This window comes from Myotis myotis, unplaced genomic scaffold, assembly GCF_014108235.1.
Source record: "Myotis myotis isolate mMyoMyo1 unplaced genomic scaffold, mMyoMyo1.p scaffold_m19_p_10, whole genome shotgun sequence".
Classification (NCBI taxonomy): domain Eukaryota; kingdom Metazoa; phylum Chordata; class Mammalia; order Chiroptera; family Vespertilionidae; genus Myotis; species Myotis myotis.
Window position 1 is genome coordinate 49,536,852 of NW_023416314.1, and position 9,518 is coordinate 49,546,369.

The window sequence follows — 9,518 nt, forward strand, 5'->3', positions numbered from 1 at the left end:
AGTGTGAAATCTGTCCCAGTGAATGTTCTTTGAATGGAGTCATGTCCTGGCCTTTTAATCAAATCTTTAACATCTTCTTGGGTCCTAGCACATCGACACTCAACAATTCTTCTTGGCATGCAACACCTTCCACACACTGTTTGCATTTGCCCACCCATCCAGTCTCCAGATATGTTCTCCAATTTAGGCAGCTCACTGCCTAGAAACAAATCTGCCTTATAGCCCACAAACACCTGCTTCCCTAACCCGGACCACCTATCTCATCTTCAAATTCTATATATCTTCTCAGACGTAACTCAACTCGTATTTAGTTGCTTCAAATACGTTTTGGAATGAGACAGAAAATAAAATACAAACCCTGTTTTCACAGCAGAGCCTTTTATTTGTTCTCAAAGGCAGAATATTGGAGTGGTCAGTAGAGGCTCACCAGAGAGACATGGGTTCAAATCCCACCTCTGTAGATTTCATAACACCATGACTTCAAGGAAATTACTTCACCATGCTACTTCAGTTTCCTCATCGTAGCGAGTATCATACAGAGTGCCTGTAGCATAAAGTAGTTGAAAAGAATGAGATGATGCATGTAAAGCATTCAGCCTAGAGGCCAGCCTGTGGTAAGCACTTCAGAAACACCAGCTGTTTTCAGCTCTTTCCTGACCAGTCCACCTCCTACAGGTCTCCCTTCTGATTCCTGCAGTCCACAGACTGTGTTTTCCATGCATCCCTGCATTATATGCTGTCTTATGTTGTTCACTTGCATGGATTTAGGACCTGGTTGTGTCTCTCTAAACAGACTGCCTAAATATTCTGGAGCCAGCGATTCATTCATTTGACAAATATCTGTAGTGTCGTCACCATGCACATTGGGCTAGGGCTAGGCAGTGTGGATGGAAAGCGCACAGATATATTGTTTGGACCTTGACCTCTAAGAATTTATCATTTAATAAAGAAGATAATGTGTGTACAATAAAGAGTTATAACCATGTTAAAGTGAGTAGTGTCATTAGAACAATGTAAGAGTCCAAAGGCTAGAAGAATCACTTTTGCCTGGGGTAATCAGGAAACGTTCAGGAAATCTGGGTCTCACAGAGATAGGGGATGGCGAGAGAATGCTTTATTGGGAGATGGAGCAGGTTTGGCAGAAGCTTGGATGTGGAGAGTCAAGAAGGTTATAGGGGGAACTGAGCAGTACAGTGTGACTTTCGCTTGAGGAATGTGAAAGGCAGCAGTAGGAGATAGGTTGGAAGCCAGGGGAGGCCTCAAATATAAGACTGAAGAAGTTGGTGTGGGGAGCAACTGAAGGCTTGAAGAAGGCAATGGCTGGCTCAAATTTGTGCAACTGGAAGCTAAATCCAGAAAGATTCAGGAATATAATGTATGCGACCACAATAATAATTCGGATATGATATAGATGGAGTTAATTTAGGGGGTAGCTGTGAGCATGGGAGAGGGGCATGAATGTGGGCGAGACCCTGTGCCTGTGGAGAAGACATGGATTTCTGGGTGGTCTTTACTTTGTCCCTGCAGTCTGTTCCTCACACAGCAGCCAGAGGGGCCCTGTGGTCTTTGTATATAAGGTCATGTCACTTTTCTGAGCAAAACCCTCCAAAGGTTTCTTATCTCACTTAGAATTAAATTTTAATCCCCTCTCCATACCTTACAGCAAGTGCCGCTTCTCTGGCCTCCTCTATTCACTTTCCACCTACCACTGGAAGCAATCCAGCCACTAACCTCTTTGCTGCTCCTCAAGCATGCTGCTCCTCGGGGCCCTGGCATTTGCTGTTCCCTTTGCCTGCTGCAGTCATTGTCCAAATACCAAATATCCACATGGCTGGGCCCTTCACATTATTCTGGCTTCTGCTCAAATCTATCTCTTCAAAGAGACCTTCTCTGATGAAATAAGCAGCATTCCCACCCTGTCATTTTCTATCTGCTTTATTTTTATTTACAGCACTATTTACTCACTGATCTTATAACATACACTAGAGGCGCAGTCCACAAAACTCGTGCACTGGTAGGGTCCCTAGTGGCTGGCGGTAGCCATTGGATACTCCCTTCCTTCACCCAGCTGGCCCTGCCCCCTGGTCAAACTCCTAGAAGAATTCCTGGTGGAGGGGACAATTTGCATACTACACTTTTATTATATAGGATTGGTGTGTTCACTGTTGGCCAGCACTACTAGAATGCAAGTTCCATCATTTTTGGTTCCTGCTTTATCCTCAGAATAAATAAATGAATAATGAGGGCAAGTCAAGGAAACACCAGCATTTCCAGCTTGGGAAAATTTGAGGCCAGTGGAGTTGTCATCGACCAAAATTGGAAATATGGGGGAAAGGAGAGTTTTGAAAAAGAAGATGAGGTCAGTTTCCAACATTTACATCTGCAGTACCAGCAAGAAACCCCAGTAGGTAATCCTAGTCAGTAGCTGAGAAAAGGACTGAATTCAGGAGGCAGTGGGGTTCAAAAATTAACCACAGAGAGGTGATCACTCAGCCATGCATCTGAATGGCCAAGAGAGGGCAGAGCACCAAATACCTGTCTCTGAGGCACATCCGAAAGGAGGAAACGGGTGGGCAGCTGAAGAGAGGTTTTCCATAGCTGCCCACTGCTCTTGGGAGTAAATCCCAAACCCTCCCAGGCCCCACAGGACCCTGTACGAGCTGCCCTTTGTTCATGGCCCCAATCTCACCTCCCCACCACCTTGTTTCCTGCACTCCCCTTACTCTGGCCTTCTTTCAATTTTTGAATTTGCCAAGTTCCTTCTCACTGCAGAATCTTCCCAGTTCTCCTTCCTTTTCCTGGAAGCTACTCCTCCGATCTCGCCGCTCTTCACCCAGTTAGCACTTACTCATCCAGCAGGTCTCAGCTTCAATATTACTTCCCCGATTGCCCTTGCTTCATTTCCTCTCCTCCACTCTTCCTCCCTGTTATATGCTTTTGTAACACTCTGTAAATATGTAGACACACACACAGAGAGCAGGTAGCTGATACAGAGAATGTATGACTATTTGTCTGTCCTCTTAGGCTACACACTTCAGGGGCCAGTGGGTCAATGCTGATGTCTGTGGGATATAATAGATGCTCAACAAAACATGATAGAAGAATGAACTGAAGGAGAAGGAAGAGAAGTAAGAGAACCAAAAAAAACGTAGAGTGACCTGAGGGCAGGGCGGATTTTCCCAGCAGAAGCGGGGCATTGTCACTGTCCAGTGCAGCAGCTGAATGTGGCGACTGAAGTATCCAAGGGCCTGAATGATTGTGGCTTCAGGAATCCATTTAAATACGGTGATGAGGGAGGGAGAAGAGGTGGTGAGGCCTGACAGCAAAGGGTGCAAGAGAGAGTGGTTGGGAAAGAAAGAGAATCAGCTAGTGAGACTGATCTTTCAAGGGATTTGGCAGTAAAATTAAGAAAGGGGGTGGGGGAGGAGGATGGGGCTGAAGTTGTTAACAGAGTACAAGAAAGATTTGGGAGGTAAAGGAGAAGTTCACATTTTTAGAAGTCAAGAAACAACATTTAGTCAAAGGGAAAGATAAAAATATTTATAAATAAGTAGGAGGTAAGTGGATGGGGCAAAGCACCTGAAGGAAAAGGAATGGGATTGGGGACTCAAATGGACAAGTTGGAGGTGTGGTGGTGGGAGAAAAGTCAGAAATTCTAGGCAGATGCCTCATGCCACACATGAGGGCCATGAAATCCTCTCTACATATCTACATATCCCTTTGAGGCAGGTACTATTATATGTATATCAATCAATATATATTATTGATTTCAGAGAGGAAGGAAGAGGGAGAGAGAGATGGAAACATCAATGATGAGAGAGAATCATTGATCGGCTGCCTCCTTCATGCCCCCTATTGGGGATCAAGCCCACAACCCTGGCATGTGCCCTTGACCAGAATAGAACCTGAGACCCTTAAGTCCGCAGGCCAACGCTCTATCCACTGAGCCAAACCAGCTAGGGCGAGTCAGGTACTATTCTCACCCCCACTTATGGGTGAAGACAGTAAGGCTTAAAATACTGAGTAACTTTTGTTCCAAGACACAAAACCACTCGATACCTGAGCTGATTTCAAGCCCATTTTCTCCATTATACTTCATAAACACCCCAAAGGATGAAGGGGAAGAGATTTACCCCTCTGAGATGGGAAAGAAGGGGGTGTGGTGGAGGGCAGGGAAGTTGAGAGAGCTCAAGTGAGATGCCCTGTCCTCCAGAGGATAGGAGGAGGCAAAGGCATCTTTGAAAAGTGGAGTTCGGCTCTAAGAGATTGAAAGGTTTAGAGGAGATGCTACAAAGTGGAGGAGGAAGCATGTTGGCGGTGAGAAGGCGGCCAAGCAGCAGGGAGGGTCCTTCTGAAGTGGAGCCAGATGAATTTGTAACAGATCCAAACAGCCTGGTTTCCTGAACTTCCCCAGCAATGGGAGGAGCGGAGACAATAGAAAGGGTTTGTCCAGGCCTAGAAATTAGCAACGGGGTGGGGGTGGGGGGTGAGAATTGAGGGCAGGGAGACTGTAGCAGAAAGACAAGAGAGCCAGACAAGAAAGGCACATCTTTGCAGTGACCAAATCAGGGGTCAGGACTGGACTGATGTAAGACAACATTAGGAAGGGAAGAATATCTAATGGTGAAAATAGAGGTTTTGAGGCCAGAGCTTTGAAAGGTCATCAGTACTCGGGTGGAGTGTTTAAGGGAGATGAGAAAAGCTAGCGAGAAGATGACTGTGAGCCTGGCTCTAGAATTAAGGAAGGAGGGGGACCACCCAGAAATCAGTAAGTCATAGCTTTGGGAAGAGCTAAATGAATGGAGTGGACTCCAGAGAGGAAAGGTCACTGCAGGACAATGACAGAAGCATGGTCCCTGAGCCAGTGAGGAAGGTGCATCATTATTTCTTAAAGAGGAAAGAGGACAGAGAGGTGCAGTGTGAGTTTTTCTAGCAGGGAACTCTGTGAAGGGAGCGATGTTTTGACAAGCAGTCAGATTTCCTGGAAACAGCAGCAGTAATACTTGAGATCACTGACCACCCAGAGGAGCTAATTCCCAGTGCAAAGGAAGCAGCGCTTTGTGCATATCAGGAAGGTCAAGACTGGATTCATAGAGGACTAGCTGATTTGGAGGGAGGGAGAGAAATGGCAATAGCTGAGGCTGTGCATAGAATGCTGAGTTGAAATAATGAGAATTAATTCACTCCAAAAATAATTGTTGAGAACCTATGCACTAGAGTTGAAATACAGATAAGACGACATTCACAACCCTGGGGAGTACCACTTAACAGAGAAGATAACTTTGTGGTGAGAGTATAGTCAGATCGCTCAAGTTCAAATCACAGCTTTACCACTTGCCACGTGGAATGACAAGTTTTTTAAATTCTCTAAGCCTCAATGGTCTCATCATTAAACAGGGATAACAGAACCCACCTCATTGACTTGCTATGAAGATTAAATGAGATAATACATGAAGAGAACTTAATGCCTGGAACATGGTTTTCTTAACACTAGTTGTTAGTATTCATTACAATATAAAAGGAGAAGTGCTGAAATACAGGTATGACTAGAGTACTTTGATTACATGAAAAAATCAGGAAAATACATGATTATTTTAGGGTAAGGTGGTGCTTCAAACAAAACATAAACCTCAAAAGCTATAAAGCAAATGATGGTCATATTTACTGTCATAAAATGTGAAGCTTTAAAAAATGTGTACCTTCTATGTGACAAGAAACATTGTAAGGTTAAAAAGCAAGCTAAACATTCAGTAAAATATGTTTAACCTCTGTTGCAAACAGAAGTTTATATGCATACTATTTTAAAAGCCATGACAGTAGTCAAGTGCATAGAGACAGAAAGAAAATACTGGGGCTGGGGAGAGGAAAATGGAAAGATGTTATTTAATAATATTTGGATATTATTTACGGAGTTTTAGTTTTGCAAGATAAAAAGAGTTCTGAAGATGAGTGGTGTTGATGGCTGTGCAATAATGTGAATGTACTTAATGCCACTGAACTACACACTTAAAATGGTTAAGGTGGTAAATTTCATGTTATGTGCACTTTACCAGTTTTCAATTTATTATTATCATTATTATTATTTTTAATCCTCACCCAAGGATATTCTTTCCATTGATTTTTTTTTTAGAGAGTGGGAGGGGGTGTGTGAGGGGGGGAGAGATGTGAGAGAGACATATCGATTAGTTGCCTCCCACAGGACTGTGGTTAAGTGGAGAAGGTAATGAAAGGCATTCCCCGGATGAGAGAGGTGCACACCTGGGAAGCAAGTTCAGGGGGCAGGGGACCAGCTTGCTGGCCAGGCAGGAAAAGGCACTGAGTTGATGAAATCACCTCCCCTAAGTTCCAAATGAAATGTTGCCCAAAGTATTTACTGAGCACCTACTATGTGTTGTGCATACGATTAAAAAAAACAAAAAAACAACTTACAAGAATCTACTTTCTTTCAAGTTGCTTTCAGTCCAGAGTCAGACATAAATTTTTTTAAAAATAATAAAATAACAAAATAAAATAATTGGCAAGGGCCTTAAAGAAAATACCAACAGTGCTGAAATAGAGTATGAGGCAGTTGGGCCTAGAAAGACCCCTCTGAGGCAGTTATGTTTAAGCTGAAACCTGAAAGATGAAGGCTCACTTAATAAATGGGTTGGATAAAGGGCAAAGCTTTCTAGGCAAAGGGAACAGCATGTACAAACACGGAGGAGGAAAAAGGCTTGGTTAGGACAGATCGGTGTGACTATTTCCAAAATAACACCCTGCATTTGCCTTCTCCGGTGTCCCTTTATGGCACCAGCCCTCCTGAGGACCTGCCCCGCCCTCCTGTAAGCACCTGCCAACTAATCAGCTTTTTTAATGACACGGCATTTAAAATTTTATTACATACTAAATGTTATACCCTATGCCTCATTCATGTACTGTTAGGAATTTCTATCTCCAAGGGCAGTGTGTGTGTGTGTGTGTGTGTGTGTGTGTGTGTGTGTAAGAGAGAGAAATTTGGAGTATAATATAGGTATGCTATCTGTTCCTATCTTGAACACTTAAACACAGAAATCCATGCACCCTCAAACCATTAGCTTTTTGAAACCGAATACCATAAATTTTACTAAAAGTCAGGTTGAAATTGTGAAAAGCTGACAGGAAGGAGAGCATTGAGCCTAACCTGTTCAAGTGCAGCTTCTTTTAAACTTTGGGCTATTATCTGAATATCAAAGAGCATAAAAACTGATGTGTAAAATTCTCCTCGATTCAATTAAGCATTGTCAGTTTTTTTTAAGAGCCAAAGATAGAGCAAAGAGAGAGCTCACAGTCCAAGAGGGAAGACTGACACATGGAACAATCCCACAGAAGTAATAACTGTTCGAAGAGAGCTGCCTATAGTGTGATGGGAACAGAGGTCAGGAAGCAAGGGGCTCAGTGAGGGGTGGGAATCGGAGCCCTCCTGCAGCAAGAGGTGATGTTGGAGGGTTGGGGAGGAGGTCGAGAGTAGGCGAACGGCATTCCAGGTAGAAGGAGCAGCATAAACAAAGAAAGCAGAGCTGACAGTACACAGAGAAGGAGAGTTTGGGGCATTCGTGATGAGCAACACAGTCATCAACAACAGTAGAGCTTTATTGAGTGTTACTATACACACTCAATATGAATACTTACATGTTTGTGTTTTAATGCTCAAAAGGGGTATATGATTATCTTTATTTCACAGGTAAGAACAGAGAGGTTGATTAAGTTGCTCAAAGTCACACAGCTGCTAAGACAAAAGAACAACAGAGACCATTTCCAAATAAACATGGTCAGGCTTTGATTATTTTTTCTCCTTAGTGTTTTTCATGTCCATGGAAGATTTACATTGTATGAAACTACACAAAGTAGAAAGTTAAAGCTCCCCGTAATACTGCCTCTAAGATGTGGTGTTGAACTTTCCCTATGGTTTTGCCCTCAGCAATACTTCATATTGGCATTGCTGATAAGTTCTCAGATACCCAGGTCTATGAAGCTGAAAGTTAGGCAGACAGTCAAGGAGTGAAGGGCCTTGAATGGCTTAGGATAACTTTGGAATTTCTCCAGTAGGTGTGTGTGGGCAGGGTTCCCTTTAAGGTTTGTAGGAGGAGGGTGGTGATCAGAACAGCGTTTAGTAAGTTCATTCTGCCTCCTGTGTGGAGGAAGGACCCCACCCTCACCCCTGCCTGGTCTCTGTAACCCAGAGAGCTTAATGGGGGATGGAGAAAAACACCAGTCAGCCCTTACTCCTCCTCCACGGCAGAGTGGACCCTGCACACCCACCTTGCCATTTTCCCTAGAGATGAGAAGAATCAGGAGGGTGGGGTAGTGCCCTCATCCTGACACCCCTGCTCAGGAGATGCCTGTAGGCCCTTCACAGGCTCAGACAGAGCTGAAACCTGGCTTCAGACTCCTTTTTAGAGGGAGCAAAGAAGAGACTATCTTTTATGTGCCCAGGAGAGAATCCAGCTTGGTGCTGTGTTATTTCCTGGGCTGAGCTTTCTTGATTACTTTATATTTTGAATCGGGAAAGCCTCTGTCATTTAGAAGCTATTTTTCTGGCTGCAGATCAACAGTGGCTAACATGGACACTGGGAGCAGACCCAGCGCCGTCCAGAAATGATTAACATCCTGTGTTGTGAGATGTCAAAACACACGGACAGCCAAAGCTTCAGAGAGCCAGGCCGCGCAATGTTATGGCAGTCAGCCCTTGGTTCACTTGGGGAAAGATGCTATAATTCCTACCCGAAATCAATGAAATTGAATAAAGGCTCAGAAAACAAACCTCATGGACGTTCACTTTCAGGAAATGCTTCGAGTTGGTTTGCTGAACTCCAGTTATCCATGGATTCTGCAGGGAATTCAGGCTTACGGTCCTCTCGCTGTAGACCTGATCACTTGCCTTGGTCAAGCGCAGCCACTGCCTCTCCAGACTATCACATTATCAATTGCTGTGTTTATTTAATTGTCTGCCTGTTTTGGAAACATTCTCCTAGACTCCTGTCTGACTCATAGGTTAAGGAACATGAGTAATTCTTCTGGAACTCACTTGGAACAGGAGGGAACCCTTCCCATTTGATTTCCGGTCCTAAAAAAAGACAAGATAGTTCATACAGGATGCTAATTAGTTTTCCTATTCAACAGAGAGCATGGCCTAGCCCTGCTTGGAAAACTGCCTTTGTACTCTAGGGTTTAGAAATTTGAACACCTCCAAATTTTATTCAGAATTATAAAACGACACCAGAATATCATTTTGTTGTTTTAGTTTTCCTGCTGAAGTTTTAGTTTTTGCTACAGAGGAAATCCAAATGATGTCTCTTAATGAGACATGGAAATTAGTAGGAATGAACAACCAGATTTCGCTTCTAAATTTTTCTTGTTCTGTTGTTGGTGTAGGTAACCTCTCATTGTCCTCTTCCTGCTGTTTTTGGCCTATCCTGCAAGTAGTGATATAGACTCCCTAGAGTTCTTTAACCCAAATGGGTGTGGCTCCCTTTGGAGGCAGAACAATTTGGCGTCTACTT

The 9,518-nt window shown here is 43.7% G+C and overlaps 1 long non-coding RNA gene across 1 annotated transcript; it reads right to left on the reverse strand.

Moving 5' to 3' along the window:
• Nucleotides 1-361: 361 nt before the first annotated feature.
• Nucleotides 362-9,006, reverse strand: LOC118664846. Its single transcript, XR_004970430.1, has 2 exons — nt 8,780-9,006; nt 362-544 (listed from the first exon to the last, which is right to left on the reverse strand). It is a non-coding gene; the product is annotated as an uncharacterized LOC118664846 (long non-coding RNA).
• Between the last annotated feature and the right edge of the window lie 512 nt (nt 9,007-9,518).